The sequence below is a fragment of the Macrobrachium rosenbergii genome, chromosome 51, assembly GCF_040412425.1.
Source record: "Macrobrachium rosenbergii isolate ZJJX-2024 chromosome 51, ASM4041242v1, whole genome shotgun sequence".
Taxonomy (NCBI): domain Eukaryota; kingdom Metazoa; phylum Arthropoda; class Malacostraca; order Decapoda; family Palaemonidae; genus Macrobrachium; species Macrobrachium rosenbergii.
The window spans coordinates 72,924,565-72,947,014 of record NC_089791.1 but is presented as its reverse complement, the minus strand read 5'-3'; the positions used below and the strand labels follow the sequence as shown (position 1 = coordinate 72,947,014).

Sequence of the window (22,450 nt, the reverse complement as noted above, 5' to 3'; positions counted from 1 at the left end):
TGAAACCTAGGGGATGCTAAAGCAGACCTTAAAATTAATTTTGCATCTTCATATGTCTGTTTGTTTGTTTCAAGTGAATTGAGCAGTATGGATGCACGGCCTGAAACTTGTTGCTTCAACAGCAATAACTTGTCTCTCTGAGTATACTTGAAGGTTTTAATAACCTCTTCAAATTCCGAGAGAAATTTCTCTATATTTTCACCCTCTTCACTTTTAAATGCTGGTAAAGGAGCTGTAGGGCTTTTCAAAAAGGCTTCTTGCTTCTTCAAGTAAAGAATGGGGAGGACCTGAATCTTTAGCAGCCTCAAGAGTTGCTATAAAATAGTTTATTTTATCAAAGTAGCTCTCACAAACTCCAAACTCCATATTCAGTTTTGACTCATTTTCCTCTTCTGTCCATATTAACTTAGCTATTTTAGAATCATAAACCTTCAGGTCTTCAGCAAATCCATGAAATTTAGAGATAAGTGATCGTCGGTCAACTTCTGAACCCAATTTACATTCTTCAATTCTATTAACATTCTTAGTCACTTGACTGCGGATGTATTTCCGAGAATTTACCAAAAGCGATAATTCCGACATTTTACCGATTGCTAATAAAACAATATTTCAGACAATCACGGATTAATCTATAGAGAAGATCTAAACCAACAGGGTTTAGATGTGTGGCGTCCCTATATAACCTTCTATTATCTAATCTACCTGGCCCCTCTACTCTGAACAAATAATTCTTGAAACTCAACTTGTTAATAAATTTATTAAGATAACGCCTCATTAACTTGAAATCTTCCATGCAAGGGCTATCAAATCGATTTCTCCTTTCATAAAATCGGAGTTCAATTTGAGATGCAATTATGCAAGATCTTGGCAACCTGGATCTCAGAACCTTGTAAAATTCTTTGCAATTATTCTTTACCACTGACAAATCTACACTAGACTTTAAATCATTACCTCCTAAGAATACCAACAAATAATCTGGGTTATATGTGAAAACGTCTTCTAGAGAGCTAGATTATTCAAAAATAATTAAATGTGGCACCAGGAAAACCAAGAAACTGAACATCAAAAGATGTCTGTTCAATCACAATTGTAGAGCTATTAACTCTCAGCTCCAAATCTCTAACATAAGAATGTCCTAGGACTGACAGCCTCATGACAATAACAAAACCAAAATTTAAAACAGGTAAAATTCAAGGACACCTTCAATTATAAACAAAATGGAGGCACTGATAAAATTGAAAATTCTCATACTTTCGTCATTCTCTCCGCCAATCCTACACTCAACGAGACCAACCAGCAACCAAATTCCTCACTCGAGCCCCACGTTGGGCGCCATCTTGAAAATTGTGCGATGGAAGGAAGAAAACAAGTCCATTAAAAGGTCCACTTTAATAAAAAGGCTGAACTTCTATGTGAAGTTAATTCAGAACTGGTTGCTGGTGGGCTTGTTGTCGGAAAGAAGGAATTTCCTGTGTCAGAAGTAACTACAGGTATGCTGTCTTCCTTCTCCTATCCTCCCCGCTATTCAAGAAACCCTGAGGACATAAATTAAATAAGAAAAAGGTAGAGGCAAGCTCTGCTAAATCACTCAATAATTCAATAAATAAACTCAGTGGTTAAATTTAAAATTAACTTGAATTCTGAGCAATTGGAATTAAAGGATAGCCTATATTTTGTCACCCACTTAACGTGGCAACCACCTAACCACGAAAGGCTTGACGATCCGAAAACTTCGGCGTAAAGTAAACATAACAGTTGGCTACTAATGTAAAAACTGCCTCAAATCCTAACAACTTTCCTAGGGTAACATGCAAAGTTACAGCAGTGATAAATTACGAATATTTTAAATACCAAATCCACAGGGTTTATTAATTGGGAATCGAGCAATGGAATATTTATCTACGATAAATAAATTGACAGGAATCACTTTAGAAAGTCAGCATATCTTTCAATGACGTACCTTATCAATTCTATTCCTCGGAAATTCGGCGAAGATGGTGCATTGATGTTAAAACACTTGTGGCTGGTTTCGTCTTGTGCAGGATGGCGGAGAAAAGAGGGGATATATTACTCCTCCATTAAACGACTTCGACAAACGGTAGATAACATTCCTCTTGTAAAAGCCAGCCGTATGTCCCGTACGAAAACCTTCTTTCAACTGCCTTTTTTTCTTTCCCCTGCTGGCGATGGTTCCTTTAGATTTCGTATTACTGTAAACAAAAACAAGACCACCAACAGATAGTTCCGAAAGGGTTGTTAAGTAGTTTACGCTTCAAAGGATTTACCGTCAAAACGAAAATAAATAATATGCTGGGTTTCCCTTTAAGCGCAAACGACCATTAATTATTATAATACATAAGTTATCACTGGGTAACACAGGTTTACCCAAAAAAGGAAAAATAAACAATTGAATATATAATTAACTAACCAACTACCAACAACAAAAGGAACAAAACCGTTCTTTAAACAGATAATTTTCAACTATAGATGACACAAAAGGTCAATCTTCACCTCATTTTCTATATCGAGCACATGGCATCCAGTCAGACCTCGTGGAGAGTTTACCATGGCCCGGGCATTGCAGCGTAAACCTTCTCTTTTTTGGCTCCTCCCTTGCCCATCGTCTGATGCCATCAAGAAGGCTTCTTCGAAGGTCACCTGGAAACAAGACCTTAGGCAGCCATCTGAACAGAGAGAAGGATTAAAGGTTTAGCCATTTTGGCAATGAAGGAGAGAATTTATGAAGGCGTAAATGAAAACCCACAGTTCTAGTAATTAAAATAATTGAAATTAATTTTATTTCTTTCTCTGTTATGCTACGGACATAAAAACAGGTGGGGTTGCTTGGAAAGAAGTTTCATTCATCATAATATATATATGTAAATGTGTGTGTATATACAGTATATATATATATATATATATATATATATATATATATATATATATATATATATATATATATATATATATATATATATATATATATATATATATATATATATATATCCAAACAGCAGTGGCCACAGCCAGGTATACATCAATGGGGAGGCGGACATAAAGACTTGCTAAAAGGGTCAATTTATTCCCGATGTTTCGTAATGGCTTCATTACATTTTTCGAGGGCTGTATAAAATAAATAACATAAATTACAAAAGGGGTATAAATTTAAATTTAAAAAATTAAGCACAATTGTTTACAAATAAAAAATTAAAAATAGAAGGGACAATTAAAAGGACAACGTAAAAAACAAAACAGAATCTCTCTAAAAAGTATACAATATAAAAAAAAATTTATATATATATAAAAGTAAGAAGATATGGATATTCAGTAATGTTATAAACAGAAAACGAAAAGACTATACAGTGTGCCGGCAGAGGGTTTGGCACACTGTACCTCTCTTAGTCTTTCGTTTTCTGTTTAGTTTTAACATTGCCACTAATAGGTTGGTCCATATCTTCTTACTTTTTTATATATATATAAATTTTTTTATATTGTATATTTTTTTAGAGATTTTGTTTTGTTTTTTACGTTGTCCTTTTTTAATTGTTCCTTCTATTTTTAATTTTTTTATTTGTAACAATTGTGCTAATAAATTTAAATTTATACCCTTTTGTATTTATGTTATTTATTTTATACATAAAATGTAATGAAGCCATTACGAAACTTCGGGAATAAATTGCCCCATTTTAGCAAGTCTTTATGTCCGCCTATATTGATATATATATATATATATATATATATATATATATATATATATATATATATATATATATATATATATATATATATATATATATATATATATATATATATATATATATATATATATATATATATATATATATATATATATATATATATATATATATATATATATATATATATATATATATATATATATATATATATATATATATATATATATATATATATATATATATATATATATATATATATATATATATATATATATATATATATATATATATATATATATATATATATATATATATATATATATATATATATATATATATATATATATATATATATATATATATATATATATATATATATATATATATATATATATATATATATATATATATATATATATATATATATATATATATATATATATATATATATATATATATATATATATACATATATATATATATATATATATATATATATATATATATATATATATATATATATATATATATATATATATATATATATATATATATATATATATATATATATATATATATATATATGTATGTATATTTATGTATATATATATGGATATATATGTATATATATATTTATATATCTATATATTTTCATTATGTTGCCTTGTAATACATATATCCTCCTATAATTTTGACATATTTACTTTTTTTATATGTGTTATGTGTATTGATAATGATTGTTGAAGTGTCATATTTAGTTTGGCATCAGATCTCAATAGCATAGTTTAGAACTAATAATACAATTTTAATAGTAACATAGTTTAGAATGAATAATATTTTTCTTTATAAAAGCGTATTATATGAACACGTGTGTGTCCAGCAGAGAGATGTTTTATTTCAATTGCCATCAGTTGAGATAAGAGAGAATGCTTTGTTTTGGTTAACGTGTTGACAGGTTGGAATAACAAATGCCCATTCGTCCCGTACGAGCACAAGACGAGTGATTTCACGTTGTTACATGTTCGAGTCACGTACACCACTTTGAGAGAAAGAATATATGTCTTGATCAGTTACACCATGTTTTGTAAGATTGCATTCAAAACGTTTTGCTGTGATGACGTCACTTTTCTTCTAGATTTTTCTCCATGGTATCTCGCACTCAATTAATACCATGGTATGGTAAGTTAGGAAATTTTGACCGAGTGAAATTATTATTGATAAATCTTTTGTGCATTTTTGTGTTTTTTTCTATTTACAATCTCTTCATATTTTCACATTTTTTATGTTTGTGATGTAACATTTATTTACGTAGCATTTTAAATATTTCTTGGTAATTTAACATTGCATACTTGATTTAATATTTCATTTATTAAGATTTTCTTTTCAAATCTTGAGTAATTCTTGATAGTTTAAATTTTGCTTGATTGATTTAAATTCCTGATAAAGTTTTTGTGAATTAGTTTTGTTTCATAATTTAATTCAAGAATTAATTAAGTGTTGTGGTATTTTCAAGCAATAATAAATTTTTCAGATTGTGAATTCTAGTTATAAACTTTGAATTTAAAAACAAATTTTTATACTTAATATTTTTTTGAAAAACGGTTTCATTTATTAACCATCAGTGAGTAGGACTGATGTGTGTGCATAAGGGAAAGTGATAAACATGTTTTATTCTTTTACTTTTGCTAAAGTGAATTAAGACCTGGGAAACAGTTAGAGTTGTTTGATGGAGTGATGCCCTTTTACTCTAGAATATGTCTAGTTTAATTTTTGATACCTCACACATATTCTGATAAACTTAGTTTGATTTTTCAAGTGATTGATAAATAAGATTTTTCTTAACGGATCACTGTTACTTTTAGAGTACTCAGTCGTAATTATTAATGTTATGAGAGTTCAGGTATCTGGCTGAAGTGAGGTATATTTTTAAAGTTTTTTCTTAAGGGATCACTGTTACCTTTAGAGTACTCAGTCGTAATTATTAATGTTATGAAAGTTCAGGTATCCGGCTGAAGTGAGGTATATTTTAGAATTTTGAGATTAGTTGTGTAATAACCAGGCACTTGATATGCATCGTGACAATATACTTACATATATATACATATACACATATGTATATATATGTATATATATATGTACACACACACACACACACACATATATATATATATATATATATATATATATATATATATATATATATATATATATATATATATATATATATATACAGTATATTTACATATATATAAGTATATATATGTATGTATATATGTGTGTATACAGTATATGTGTGCATATATATATTTATGTATATATATATGTACTGTATGTATGTATATATATATATGTATATATATATATATATATATATATATATATATATATATATATATATATATATATATATATATATATATATATATATATATATATATATATATATATATATGTATATATATGTATACATATATGTATATATATATGTAAATATGTGTATATATATATATGGATATACATGTATACAAGTATATATATATGTATATATATATATATATATATATATATATATATATATATATACAGTATGTATGTGTATATATATGTATATAGGAGAAGGGCATAGAACACATACAGATCCAGTGCATACATTTATTGTCGACGCGTTTCTTGACCCGTGGTCACATCATCAGGACATCTACAGTTATAATGTAAAAAAGGGGCATTCAGCATACATAGTTAAAAGTAAACATACACAAAACACAAAAAATAAAAATTTAAAATAGAAAATCCGTTAAACTTAAACAATCATACCTACATAAACTTACACATTAAAGAACCAATAAAAGAAAACTTAAAATGAACTTAATAAAAGACTTAACTTAATAAAAAGGTATTTAAATTTAAAAATAAACTTAAAGGCAGAGCAGAAGGCGCACCTCTCAGGGTGAAAGAGGAAAACACATTAAAAGAAAACAGCACAAAACAGAAGGAGGAGGAGGCGGACAAATATAAACAAACAATCGAATCATGCTAATGGAACAGGGGAACAGCCAATGATTGGCAATTTAACGTCGGTACAATCTTTTGATGTTCAGACTTTCCAAGAGAAGCAGCTCTCCAGGTTCCTTAGCTTGGCCAATTATTCTGAAGTTGTCGTATTTTATTGATGTCTTGCAACCTCTAGTGTGGGATGTTATATTTGAAAGTTCGGGATTAGACAATCTACAACCCGTACGATAACTCACGCCCTTGTGAGAATCGGCCCTGACCTTGAGGAGACGCCGAGTCGAACCAAGGTAATTCCCGGAACTACATCCGGGGCATTTGCACCATATATGACGCCCGGTGTCATCAAGGGACAGAGCCGATCCTTGAAGGGAAACAAAGAACCAATGGTTTTAGGATTTTTTGGTATTAATTTAATGTTAAGTGCACCAATATGTTTTTGAATAATTCTAGCAAACTGCTTAGCATATATTGTAAGTTTAGGTACATTATATTTAGGCCTTAAGGGTACAAGTTTTTTATCGAGAACTTTCTTAATAACCTTAAGTTAACTAGACGGGCAGGGAAACAGTTGTTATGGAAGTACTGCTTAAGGAAGAGAATTTCAGAATGAAAATAAAGCCAATTAGAAGTTAGAGATAGAGCCTGACGTGCTAAGGTATGAACAGAGTTAAATTTAAAGTTAATAAAACATGAACTATAAAAATTGGAGCTGAGGCCGGTGAATGTAATTTTCCTAAAAATGGTCGTATTAAAATTAGCATTATCTTTAGTAACTAAAACATCAAGAAAAGCCAACTTACCATCTTGTTCCTTTTCAATAGTAAAATTATTATTATTGTGAAAGTTGTGAAAAATTAGACAGAGAAATAACAGGAATCGTGACTGACTATGAAACCTTATTCCGGTACATTACCTTCGCCAAAATGACAGTGTCCTCGTTCGATAGGGCGCTGGCAATGGAGGAGGGAATTAAAATGCCACTACAAGGTATACAGGTTTTAGCCTTTGGGTCGAACACGTGGAAGGTTCAGGGGACAGACAAGGTTGAGGACATCTGTCTTTGGTGGCCTCGAAGCAATTCTCTCTCTTGATTTCTGTTGCATCATCTACAAATAATTTTCAGGGATTATGCATCGCATCTCTTGTAGATGGCACATAAGTCAATCTTCGTCACGTTTTCTATAATGACCACATGGCACCAGTTAACCCTCGTGGAGGGTTCAGAATGAGGCGGGCACCAACTTTCTCTTTTTTGGCTCCTCCCTTCCCATGTTTGATGCCGAGAAGGTACGACAGTTCCCTGGAAATCAAGGCCTCAGGCAGTCATTGTGAACAGAGAGAGCGGTTAGGCTTAACCATTATGGGGAATGAAGGAGAGACTTTATGAAGGGGCAAGTCGAAACCCAGAGTTCTCATAATTGAAACAATTGGAAATAATCTTATTTCTTTCTCAATTATGTTACAGATGTAAAAATGGATACAGGTGATTTGGAGAGAAGTTCCATTCATTACACCTCCCCAACTAAGTTAGCATTCACACCCTAGACCGGTGAGAATGATTACCAGCAAGCAAAATCACTTAAATACTTTATTTTACTTCTCTCTCATTTCCCTTTGGTGCCTTATAACTTAACTTACACTTCTGTGTAGCAGTTAATTTCGAGACGCAAAACAACACTGTGACATTTATGTTAATGCAGAATAAATACTTGCTGCTAGAAATGACATATTCGAGAAATGACATATTCTTGTCAGCAAATTCCTATTACATTAAGGAAGCGTTGATCAGAATATTTTTCACAATGTAAGGTATAGTTAAAACAATGAATCAATACTAGGTTAATTCTAGAGGTACCGCATGCACAAGTGTTTCCACGATATTTGAGCAACAGCTCAGTGCCATTCGGGCACTATAAACACAAGGTCATGAGTCTGAGACTCAAGATTTATTACAGAGATTCACAAAGAGAATAGGTGACAGATTCAGGGTAATCAATGATTGTTAATAAAAGATGATGATGAAATATGCTGAACTTACATTCCTTAGCCTATGGGAAATGGCTAGGTTCATTCTTTAGCCCAAGAAGGTAACAAAGGTAGCTAGAGGGCGCGACTCCTCCGGCACGATCATTTGCCAGCATCTGCGATAATGGCACTATGCCAAGTTGGCACTCATAATAATAGCTAATGGAGAAGGCATATCGTATTTTAAATGCATCTTGCTGAAGTAGGCATGAAAGGGAGATCGTAGGACTTATACAGTTGCCATATCTGTCAATGGTATTCTGCATGGGCAGAGAAGATTAAGTAAAATGGGGCCTTGATAAGGCATAAAATAAATGTGTGTAATAATCGAAAGTAAGGAAGGGAAAATGTTAAAGGAAAAGAATAAGGGATAGAGTTATAAGGTAAATAGTTGGGTGGAGGACCCTGACATTCTCTTCTGGATAGCAGTGCCAAAGTCTTTGTAGGGAAAAGGGATGGCACTGTGCCATTTTGGCACAGGTGCCAGGAGAGCTCGGGGCTCTCTTTAAGCTACCTGGAATTATCCACGCCCGTGGTATATCCTCCACAGACTTCTCTTACTTTGAAGGTTTGTCTAGGTTGGGGAATCGGTGGAACCGAGCCCAGGCAGGGTATTTGAGTGCCACCTGTGTCGGCTTCTTTGATGGCTGGCGCAGGGGCCTTCTTTGCAAGCTCTACCATGATCCGTCACAGTTCCTTGAGTTCATCGGCCATTTGAGACAGGGCAGAATCCTTAATAACTGTTGTGTCTGCAGCTGACTGAGACAGAGAGGAAGAGGTCGTGGAGGGCGTGAGAGGCTCACAGGTAAGAGTGACCAGCTCAGGCAAGGGTTGCAAGGCCGCACCTTTGGGTGAGCTTCCACTGTGGTTGGAAGGATCCGTCTCCCTTACCGGCATTGGTAGAGGAGCCAAGCCGGAACTTGGATCTCTGGAATGGAGATCAGGGGCATGCTCTGGCACTGACACTAAGGCAGGGTCAGGCACTAATATTTGAACTGGAATTTGCTCGTCGTTCGGGACAGATGGAGCTTGGCACTGCTCAGTGTACCCAGTGACACTGGCACAGATTGTTCATCATGTGTGGAATCTCCAGGAGGGGGATCTACTTGGGGCCCTGGCACTGGCACTGGGCAGGGCTGAGCACTGGAATGAGATCGAGAATCGATCTTAATGGAGGGGTGCACTGCACATTGCACTCAGGTGGCACGGGCAGTGGAACAAAATCAGGCATTTGAGTTTTACTCATGCCTAATAAATGATTTGGGGGATTTTGACCCCTGGATTGCTCTAACTTAGATAGGGACTGGAAGTCCTGCCCCAGGAGGAGGTTATAACCTTCAGGAATGTATCTGGAGACTGCTAGGTTGCAAATTTCAGATCTATGAGGTCTCGTGATCCTCAACTTGACAATAGGAAGCATTATTTTAAAGTGATTGATACCCTCAATCGTGACGAGTTTACGTCTGTTAATGGTAGCTCTACGGGGAACTTTGTCTTCTCTTTTGAGGGACATTTGTGCACCAGAATCATCAAATGCCCTGACCTGGCTGGTGGGGCACCTACCTCAGGGAAGTGCCACATAAATGGGACCCTGGGCTGGAGGACCTAAAGATGTTGGATTGGTGACTGCCAAGCCAAGGGTGAGCGTACTTGATTTATTATTATTAGGGCATTTCCCCCATCGGGCAGAGTGCTCATAGACTTTGCAAGCTGGGCAATAAGTCCGACTATGATCTTTACCTGGCACTGGCCCATAGGAGGAAGCAGGCTCTTTACCCTTCGTCCACGACCCAGGTTTGGCTTGGGGCATTGTCCTGTTTGAGGACATAGAGGGGTTTTCTGGCTGATTCTCAGCCTTCAAGCGGCACTGTTATGTGGGGTGCCCTATTCTCTTGCAATACCCACACATGGGTTTCTTATGGGGGTGCCCATTCTTGTGAGGTTGCTGGGAGTTGGCTGAGGCAGGCGAGGAGGGATATAATTTCCATCCATGGGAACTAGGATGGGATGATGTGTATCCCATATGTCAGCCCAACGGCAGCACTCGACCACTGTCTTAGGCGCCTCATCGCATAGATGAGTGGTGAGAGCTGGCAGGGCATAAAATAAGAAGTCCTCGAGCTGGAAGAGTTCGAGGACATTCTCCACAATAGTGGCTTTCAGAGATTCTAGCCATCGTTTTAGGGCCTGGGTCTTTTTGAAGATCCATTCAAACCAGGTTTGGCCTGATTCCTTGTGTGTATCTCTCCATCTTTTCCTCCAACATTTGGGAGTTATTTTAAAAGCTTTTATAATAGCTTGGCAGACAAGGTCCAGATTTCCCTGGTACTCAGGGGGGAGAGCGTTGAATGCAATGGCACCCTTCCCTTCAAGGTGCTTTCCCAGGATCAGAGACACTTCTTCAGTAGAGGGTTGATAGGTCATCAGGACCTTTTCAATGTGGTCGAGCCAGGCTTCAGGCTCGGCTTCATCCCATTTTCTTAATAGGGTGCCTACACTGCTGAGGATTGAGTGAGGAGAGAGTGCTGATGTGTCGTGCCTGTCGTGAGCTGCCACTGCAAGCTGATGAGCTCTTTCGTTCTCCCTCTCCTGCCTTTCTTTCTCCTTCTCCTGTCTTTCTGTCTCTTCTCGTTTCTCCTGGGCTTTTCTTTCCTTCTCCTTCTCCTGTCTTTCTGCCTCTTCTCGCTTCTCCTGGGCTATCCCTTCTTTCTCCTTCTCCTGTCCTTCTGCCTCTTCTCGTTTCTCTTGGGCTATCTTTTCTTTCTCCTTCTCCTGTCTTTCTGCCTCTTCTCGTTTCTCCTGGGTTATCCTTTCTTTCTCCTTTGCCTGTCTTTCTGCCTCTTCTCGTTTCTCCTGGGCTATTCTTTCTTTCTCCTTCTCCTGCCTTTCTGCCTGTCTTTCCGCCTTGGCATCATCTATGCTCTCTTGGACCCAATCCCTCAGGGCTTGTCCTGGTAGTCCCCTGTCCTTTCCATTGGACATGTAGAACTTGAAGTCCTCATTTTACTGGGCCCTGGATGCCGTACACATCCTGAAATAACGCTTATATGAGCATGACCTGTAAGCAAATCAATACGTCTGAAATGACTCAGGGCTGTTCAAATGAACAGGTTCAATATGTCTGACGAGATTCAATGTTGTTCGAAATGAACAGATTCAGGGTGTCTGAATAGACTCAAGTTGTCTGAAAAGACTCAGTTGTCTGAAAAAGACTTAAATTTCAGGTGTCTGAAGAGACTCAGTTAAAAATTAGTATGTCTGAATAAGACAAATTTCAGGATGTCTGAAAAGACTGTTAAAAATTAATATGTCTGAATAAGACAAAGTTCAGGGTGTCTGAAAAGACTTAAGATTTAATATGTCTGAATAAGATAAATCTCAAGTTTTCTGAAAAATCTCAGTTAAGATTTAATATGTCTGAATAAGACAAATCTCAGGGTGTCTGAAATGACTTAGTTAAGAATTTAGGTCTGAATAGACTTAGTGGTTGTTACTTAACGAACACTTAGCCCAAGCTAATGTAAGCCTTTATGTATATTCTATTTTGCGGAGAGATGCTGCGGAACTAATAAAGAAAGAAAAAGGCTTACAGGTTTATACACTTATGGTGTGTAAAGAATTTTCCTTGTGCTGTTAAATAATTTTAAATGTGGCGTAATGAAAACAGTACATATATCCCATCGAATATTAAAATCTCCATCGCACGAGGGTAAGACAAAAATGCTTAATCTTATGCATGGGGAGTCCGGACTGCCGAGGTTATGCATGGGGAGGGAAAGAAATTCTTATTCTCCGTTATCAAAACAAACCTTAGCTCGCACGTGACTAATAATAGTGCTCAAGTGTTTAGTTATGGTCTCGTGACATCTGCCGACAAATGAATGAGTCAGGCATGTGGGGGGTCGTGTTGACCGCGTCTGGCTTTTTACCTGGGCCTACCCTTTTTACCACCCTCGGGCCTCCTGCAGTAATGAATGAAAGAGGAAATTCTTGCTGATATATTGGTCAATAAATAAATTTACAGGAATACTACGGCATGCCGAGGAATACCTTAATCAGTTAGAGCATAAAATGTTTATTACCTTCAAAAATGGGGCGAGGTGCACGGACGTATGGATAAAAATTAGCGAGCGAAAGAAAGGTATTTATATATGAGCCTGTGCATGCGGTTTTTATAACAATGGAATTTCTAATGGAACTCACAAATCAAACATGGCAGACAGTTAGGGATGGGTCCATGTGGGCTGGAATTGAAGATTCTGTATTGGAATTACTATTCTCTCTTCTTAAGGACAGAAATTTAGATTCCTAAATACTTCCTAGCTTTTCCTATCGATCAACAGAGAGAGAGAGAGAGAGAGAGAGAGAGAGAGAGAGAGAGAGAGAGAGAGAGAGAGAGACAGACAGACAGACAGACAGACAGAGATAAATCCAGCAATGCAAAAATAGCTGGAGTCAAAGCCTTGGTGGTCGCCTACAGTGTGCCTATCTGGAATAGGGGCTCTATTCCCTCTATTTGACTCTTCGACTGAGTTACCCCCTAGCTTCCTATTCTTAAAACATGCAGCTAACATGTGATAGCACAAAAATCTCGTGGAACTGTTAATATGCTCTCTCTTCTCATGAACTAATTTGGCATGCTCATGGTCTATCAATTACCTAACTCTGATTGCAGTCACTTTTCGCACCTAGCATAAACCTAAACAAAATATTTCGACATGTACTTAGCTGTGGAACTGGCTCTTCTCATGTGCTTAAAATGGAGGGGGTATGATATTAGGGTCGTCTCTAAAATTATGCAGACCACTAGCAGTTGCTATTTTGCTGATAATTGCAAAGCAATTGCATACTTAGCAAGGTGCACCACTTGCTATGAATGTCAGAGGGATACTTACCTGATTCTGGGTGGCAACAGATGAACACAGGGAGTTCCTTTTATTTATTACACATCTGACTCAATATTAGGACAATTCGTAGCCAAACAAGGGAAATCTACGCCTTAGGGCCTTCTTCATGTGAGGGAAACATTACGCAAACTCAAGGGTTCTCTTAAATAATTACATTTACTTAACAAACACAGATCAGAAGAATGATGAATTACTGGCAGGCAATAATAAGGGCCTGCTAAAATAATGAATCCTATACACAATAAATATTCTATGCCGAAGATGCCTTCGTAACAGGAAACATCGCAGTGGGCTAGAAGGGGAGCTGCACATGGATAGAGCTGAGAGATGCCACAGTTGAGGCCTATATACATAAATATATACATATATATAAAATACATATATAAAATATAAAATATACACATAAATATATAAATAAATATATATATATATATATATATATATATATATATATATATATATATATATATATATATATATATATATATATATATATATATATATATATATATATATATATATTATATATATATATATATATATATTTATTTATATATATGTATATATATATATGTATGTACATATATAAATACATATATATAAATACAGGGTGTTTCAAATTAAACCCCCTCTACAGCATAAACTACAATTGATATGGACAAAAACAAAAGTAATTCAGTTTCTCTCTGAGTATTTAATATTTTGTGTGGTCTCCATCTGCCTGTGCCACAGTCTGCATTCTTGAGGGGTATGATTTCAGTAAATCGCAAAAAAGCTGAGACTCAAACTCCATTTCCCTGAGAACTTTGGTCACCTCTCTTCGCAGGTCGTCGAGGCTTGGTATACCATCATAGTTCAATGTTTTTACACACATTAAGGTCAGGAGAGCTACCTGGAAATTCACTTGACGAGAAGAAATCGATACCACTGTTTCGAAGCAGCTCCTGTGTCTGAAGAGTGTGTAACATGGTGCCTTATCATGCAAAAATGTGACTTCTTCAACAGATAACACATTTTCAGGATCGTTAAGGAAAGGAAATACTCCACCAGTAAGCACAGTTTCTCTGAAGTATTCGCCATTCCATGACTGTTCTTTTTCTTTGATGATCCACATTAACCATTTGGCTGTGAAAAATTCCCAAACATTCAGGAAATTTCACAACTTGGCGACTAGCGCACTTTATGGCTGATATCATCCAACTTTGCAGCCTAAATGATGTCATTTTTATGATTTGGTTTCCTGACTGTATAAATGAAGAATTTATCTGATGTGGCAACATGGAGAAAGTCAGCTTCATCCCAATCTTAAATAAATGAACCACAAAACCATGCACGGTCTTCTCTATGTTGCTGAGTGATGTTGGGCTTGCTGATAACATGAAATGGCTTGATACCAGATTTTTTTCAGCTCACGATATACAGCACTATAACTTCTCTTCTTCCCCCCTGCCCCAGCCCTTTGTTGGCCCAGTCGCTGAGCTTCAGACTGTCACTCGATGGGCCGGAGTTCAATTCCCGCGGCCGGCTGATGAAGGGTTAGAGGAATTTATTTCTGGTGATAGAAATTCATTTCTCTCTATAATGTGGTTCGGATTCCACAATAAGCTGTAGGTCCCGTTGCTAAGTAACCAATTGGTTCTTAGCCATGTAAAATAAGTCTAATCCTTCGGGCCAGCCCTAGGAGAGCTGTTAATCAGCTCAGTGGTCTGGTAAAACTAAGGTATACTTAACTTTTTCTTCTTTCCCCTTTTTGTTTCTATTTCAAGCGCCAGTTTACGTAAAGACTTTCTTGATATACCCACTGCCTCAGCTATGATGTCTTTTGACTCCTCAGAAAGGACTTCAGGCCTTCCAAGATTCTCGCTCTTTTCACAATGACAGTCATATGGATTTTTGTTTCAGTTTCTTTTAACAAAGGATTCGTCTCTTTTAATGTATTTAGCTATCCAGGAACTTGAAATCAAGGATGCGTCAGCATCCATGTCCTCTCTGAAGGTTATACCTGGATTCAGTCAATCCATCTGATTTCCTCAGAGTTGTTAGCCATGGCTGTATCTAACTCCATCACTCAGTCTGAAAATACAAGAAATGTAAAATGAAAAATAGCTTAACAAAAAATGTGCTTAAAATAACTGTTCTGTGGAGATAATTTCGAGGTATATCTTAGTTTTAGACCACTGAAAACTCTCATAATTAGACTTATTTTATTTGTTTGTTAGCAGGGGGACCTCAGCTAATTGTGGAATCCAGAAACATTTCTATCACCAGAAATAAATTCCTCTAACTCTTCATCAGCCGGCCGTGGGAATTGAACTCGGGCCCATCGAGCGACAGTCGAAAAGCTCAACCGACAACAAAGGGGCTACTATATTTATACACCAGGTATATATATATATATATATATATATATATATATATATATATATATATATATATATATATATATATATATATATATATATATATATATATATATTATATTGTTATGAGCCCAAATTTTGTTCATCAGGTTCTTTAAAATAAAAATATTGGGACTGGAATAACTGGCAGAAATTGAGGCAGACAAAGGAGGAAGGTGCAAACTAAAACCAAAGTGGTAACCTTAATACTAATTTATTTACAAAATTCAAATGTTTATACAATTGTACAAATGAGTCAGGCTCATCAATATTTACACAAATGAGTCAGTAGCGACATTTACTTGGAAACCAAGTGATCAAAACAGATTCAGTACAAATACGAGTCAACAAGTGACAAGAATTAACAATTAAACATCAATAATTGACCGAAATTCATAAACATTACCAGAGCAGCATAAGTAATACGATAAACAGTAATTCATAAACTTAATGCATAAACATAATACTTCAGGAACTACTTTTAACAGAGTCGGTAAATTCAAAATAATGAAGCAGCAACAAAAATACTGGTCAGTACAACAAATAACAAACTCAACAACAAAAACAAACATGAGTAGCCCAATGAAATGCAAATGACCAGCACAAAAATTACACTAAACTGTCAGAGCAAAAAAACCAAACAAAATAGTTCAATATAAACTATATAATCAGCAAATAAAAATGTAAAGTAGTAATCATTAAACAGTCATAAACATTTTTGTTAAACAGCAGTCGGGAAAAATACGTCAAATATGACCTCAGAGCACAAATCTGAAATTTACAGATGAAACAAATGACCTGTTAAAAATATCAATGTAAAGTCATAAACATTAAACATTCATAAACATTAGGTTAAACAGGAGTCGGAAAAATATGTCTAATATGACCTCAGAGCACAAATCTGAAATTTACAAATGAAACAAATGACACATCAAAAATAATCTTCATATAACGAACAAATACAAGTAACTGAAAACTTTGTCACAATGAATAAGTTAAACCCAAAAATACAATGAAACCTTAACACATGCAAATCATAATGTGTTTTACAGATATAACTGGGTTAAATACAACCACCATGGGGTCAAACTGAAGAGGTGAACATCCAACGTAATCAAGTCCACCATACTCGGACCAGAACACCCAAATGCAGCGAACATCCAAAACAGGTCAGACCGCAGACGAAGTCATTCTCCACCACAAGCAAATCCACCATACTTGGACCAGAACAATCAAATGCAGCGAACATCCAAAACAGGTCGAACTGCAGATGAAGTCATGATCCAGACAACGAGATCATACTCCACACGACGAGGTCATACTCCAAATGACGAGGTCATACTCCACACGACGAGGTCATACTCCACACGACGAAACACACCAATCCATCTCGTACTACAGGTAACTAATACCTGAGGCTACTCCGACTGGCCCTCAGGTAGGCATACCTGAGGCTCTGCTGCTGAGAGACTGACTAATACTAGCTGCTTCTTGACTCCATGCTGGACTGCTACTGACTGCTTATCGTCACACAACACTCGGCGGAAGACATCTCGCCTGCCAACATGGCAAACTGAAATTACGGGTGAGACAACCAGACAGAAGGAAACAATTGGAATACAATTGTTCCTTATAAACAACCACCTAGCCTGACACCTCCCTACCACAAGGAAAAAAAAAAATATATATATATATATATATATAGATATCTTTTTTTTACACAGCACTCACCCCTCCAATGCCTCTGCAACGCTGCCAGACAAAACAGAACCGATCCTGGAAAGGTCGCCAAATGTTATGAACCAAAACTGGGTTCATCAGGTTCTTTAAAATAAAAATATTAGGACTGGAACGACTGGCAGAAATTGAGGCAGACAAAGGAGGAACTAGCAAACTAAAACCAAAGTGGTAACCTTAATACTAATTTATTTAAAAAATTCAAATGTTTATACAATTGTACAAATGAGTCAGGCTCATCAATATTTACACAAATGAGTCAGTAGCAACATTTACTTGAAAACCAAGTGATCAAAACAGATTCAGTACAAATGTGAGTCAACAAGTGACAAGAATTAACAATTAAACATCAATAATTGACCGAAATTCACAAACATTACCAGATCAGCATAAGTAATACGATAAACAGTAATTCATAATCTTATTGCAAAACATAATACTTCAGGAACTACTTTTAACAGAGTCGGTGAATTCATAATAATGAAACAGCAACAAAAATACTGGTCAGTACAACAAATAACAAACTCAACAACAAAAACAAACATGAGTAGCCCAATGAAATGCAAATGACCAGCACAAAAATTACACTAAACAGTCAGAGCAAAAAAACCAAAAAAAAAAAAATAGTTCAATAAACTATCTAATCAGCAAATGTAAATGTAAAGTCATAATCATTAAACAGTCATAAACATTTATGTTAAATAGGAGTCGGGAAAAATACGTCAAATATGACCACAGAGCACAAATCTGAAATTTACAGATGAAACAAATGACCCGTCAATAATAATCTTCATATAACGAACAAAATCATGTATCTGAAAACTTTGTCACAATGAATAAGTTAAACCCAAAAATACAATGAAACCTTAACACACGCAAATCATAATGCATCTTACAGATATAATTGGGTTAAATACGACCACCATGAGGTCAAACTGAAGAGGTGAACACCCAACATAATCAAGTCCACCATACTCGGACCAGAACGCCCAAATGCAGCGAACATCCAAAACAGGTCAGACCGCAGACAAAGTCATTCTCCAACACACGCAAACCTGCCATACTCGGACCAGAACACTCAAATGCAGCAAACATCCAAAACAGGTCGAACTGCAGACGACGTCACACTCCAAACAATGCGATCATACTCCACACGACGAGGTCATACTCCATACAACGAAGCCATATTCCACACGACGAAGTCATACTCCACACGACGAAACAGACCCATCCATCTCGTACTACAGGTAACTAATACCTGAAGCTACTCCGACTGGCCCTCAGATAGACATACCTGAGGCTCTGCTGCTGAGAGACTGACTAATTCTAACTGCTTCTTGACTCCATGCTGGACTGCTACTGACTGCTTGTCGTCACACAACACTCGACGGACGGCACCTCACCTGCCAACATGGCAAATTGAAATTACAGGTGAGACAACCAGACAGAAGGAAACAATCGGAATATGATTGTTCCTTACAAACAACCACCTAGCCTGACAATATGTATATAATATAATATATATATATATATATATATATATATATATATATATATATATATATATATATATATATATATATATATATATATAAATATATATATATATTTATATATATATATATGTATATATATATATATATATTTGTGTGTATATATATGTATGTATACATATATATATATATATATATATATATATATATATATATATATATATATATATATATATATATATATATATCACACCGTGATTTATATACAATCATGAAGCTACAAATGTCGCTTAATATCAGGAAATCCACGAATATCTCCGTTGGAGAATTGTCGCCGAAGGAATTTATATAAGTGATAAATGAATTGGAATCGTGGGGACACGAACCCGCGACGAAACCACCTGTTCAAGACTGGCTCAAACGTAAACCATTGCGCCAACTCAAGATGGCTCAATGGTTTCGTCGCGGTTGTCCCCACGATTCCAATTCATTTATCACTTATATAAATTCCCCTTCGGCGACAATTCTCCAACGGAGATATACCGAGGTAGCGTGGATTTCGATATTGCGACATTTGTAGCTTCATGATGATATATATATATATATATATATATGTATGTATGTATGTATGAACTGATTCATATAGAAATTAATGTTTGAGATGTAACAGAAAATCTGCTAGTTGTTTGTGCGGCTTTGTGATCAGGGAGTAACAAACAGATACTGTTGATTCATCGAGCGCCATACGATCGTTGGGGTTTGGCATAGATAATTCAAACGAGTGCCATACATCAAAGACCCTTGGTTCCTTTCAACTATAAGAGACCAATCAGTTGAGGTCTATGATCTAAGCAAGTTCAGTTTGAAAAGTTAATGATCAGTACGGGTTTAGTGGTCAACAGGTTAGGGGCACGTCCCTAGGACAGTGATCAACGCATCTCCTCAGAGTACCTTCTGACTATAATTGCATATTTTAATAGCATGATATTAGCAATAGGGCCCTGTGTAACTTTTAAGAAAAATACACGTGGTAATTGTATCTTACACATTTCATTTGTACTGGTAAAACCTATATATGACAGAGAATCAGGTCATATATTTGGTGTCAGTTGTGGGGTGTTGCCAGTACATAATAATTAACAGTGTAATTGTGAACGTGAAATAAACAATGCAAACTCGAAAATCGGCGTGCAACAGCAGGAGTGCCTGTACTAACAGTACCATTGCTAACAATAACAGTGCCAAGGAAGAGGACAGTGTGAAAGAGCTGTCAACGAGTATCCAATGCACGTTAAAAGAGTTGTATAAATTTACAAATGAAATACAAAATAAAAAGCCCGTTGACCCATTCGGCTGGCGTCGCGTCGGCCCCAGAAGCGTGATCAGTCGAAAAAATAAAAAAAAGTGCCCGTGCTAGATGGATCAGAGCCTGAGTTTGACAACTCACGCACTGGTGAAGGTCTCCTTTTGATTGAGACCTTCATAAAGTATATTGAAAATGCCACAGTAGGCTGGACAGATAGAGAAAAAATTGTGCAAACAAAACAAAAAGTGACCAGGAATGCAGCATGGCAAATCAGAAGTTGGGACACCAGCTATTCCTCAGACTGGGGTACTTTTAAACAACACCTCACCCAACAATTTGCCCTACACCGAGAGGAGAAGATGGTACTAATGGCAGCCTATGACCCCATGCTGGGGGTAGGAGAGTCAATTTCAGCATTCTGTAATCACGTCGGTTAAGACTATGAGTTCCTTTCCCCTGAAAGAGAACAGACTGTAGAGGGAAAAGAGGCCTTCTGCCAACGCATGCTGAGGTGAATTCTTCCCACCTCCATAGTGGGATTCCTTATTGGCAATGAGAGGCCCTTACAAGCTTTGCTGCCAAAGGTTCAACTTTTGTTAGACCACGAACAACACCAACAAGCAAGGGGGAGGGGGCAGTCCACCTCCCAACCGTTTGTTGCAACGGTTAAACAGCCTAACTAAGAGAGTTCTCAGCCAGCCTCACCAACATCCAGGGGGCAAGGTCACACACCCAGGGACCTCGAGGAGGCAAGGGGAAACCAGCCGGGAAAAGGATGGTTGTCCGTTGCTGGCGGTGTGGAAGAGGGGGTTGCACGAGGGCCCAGTGCCCCTCTCTCACTCAGCCGCAACGTTGTTTTTGATGCAATGCAACAGACCACCTTAAACATATGGAGGGTAACATAATGAATCTCCTATTTTATCAATAATATTTTTAAACTCCTCCTCCAAAAAATCAGGACTACAAAGTCTAAGAGCTCTATGATACATACTGGAAAATGTTGATACCTTAATTTGTGTAGCACAGTTAGAGTAAAAATGAATAAATGACAAATTATTCGTGGGTTTCCTATATACTTTAAAACAAAAATTGGTGTTATTTCTAATAACTAAGACATCCAAAAATGGTATTCAATTCTTCATAATCTATTGTGAATTTTATCGATGGTACAAGATTATTAAGCGTTTGGAAGAAATCGGGAATATTTACATTTTCTTTTACAATACAAAAACAATCGTCTACATATCTAACCAAAACACCTTAGAGAACAGATTTCTTGGAATAAGTCTAGACTCAAAGAATTCCATGCAAATATTAGACAAAAGTGGCGAAATAGGATTCCCCATAACCATACCAAATATTTGTTCATAAAAATTACCACTAAAAGTGAATTTACAGTTTTTTTATACAAAGGGATATCAAATTAATAATAACATTGGTAGGTAATTTTAGATTATGCAAGTCCAAATGTTGTGATAAATATTGAAGTCATCAACAGGAACTTTAAATACAAGATGTCACATCAAAACTAGTTAAATTGTCAGTACTGGATAATTCAATATGGGAAAGTCTAGCACAGAAATCAACAGAGTTTTGTAAATGGAATTTGAAATAATGCCCAGAAAATGTAGAATAAACTATGAAAGTACAGTACTTGTTCACAGTCCCGGTTTTCACTCACCTTCTGACTTGGATTTTGTGACTCATATATATATATATATATATATATATATATATATATATATATATATATATATATATATATATATATATATGTGTGTGTGTGTGTGTGTGTGTGTGTGTGTGTGTGTGTGTGTGTGTGTGTGTGTGTGTCACGATGCGTACCATGTTCCTGGTTATTACACGACTAATC

General features: G+C 35.9%; 1 protein-coding gene and 1 long non-coding RNA gene across 2 annotated transcripts in view; one reads left to right on the top strand and one right to left on the bottom strand.

Moving 5' to 3' along the window:
* LOC136833488 (retinal homeobox protein Rx2-like) overlaps window positions 1–22,450 on the top strand; it is a 286,318-nt gene that overhangs the window by 131,349 nt on the left and 132,519 nt on the right.
* Window positions 1,375–2,317, bottom strand: LOC136833575 (uncharacterized). Its single transcript, XR_010851521.1, has 2 exons — window positions 1,961–2,317; window positions 1,375–1,535 (listed from the first exon to the last, which is right to left on the bottom strand). It is a non-coding gene; the product is annotated as an uncharacterized lncRNA (long non-coding RNA).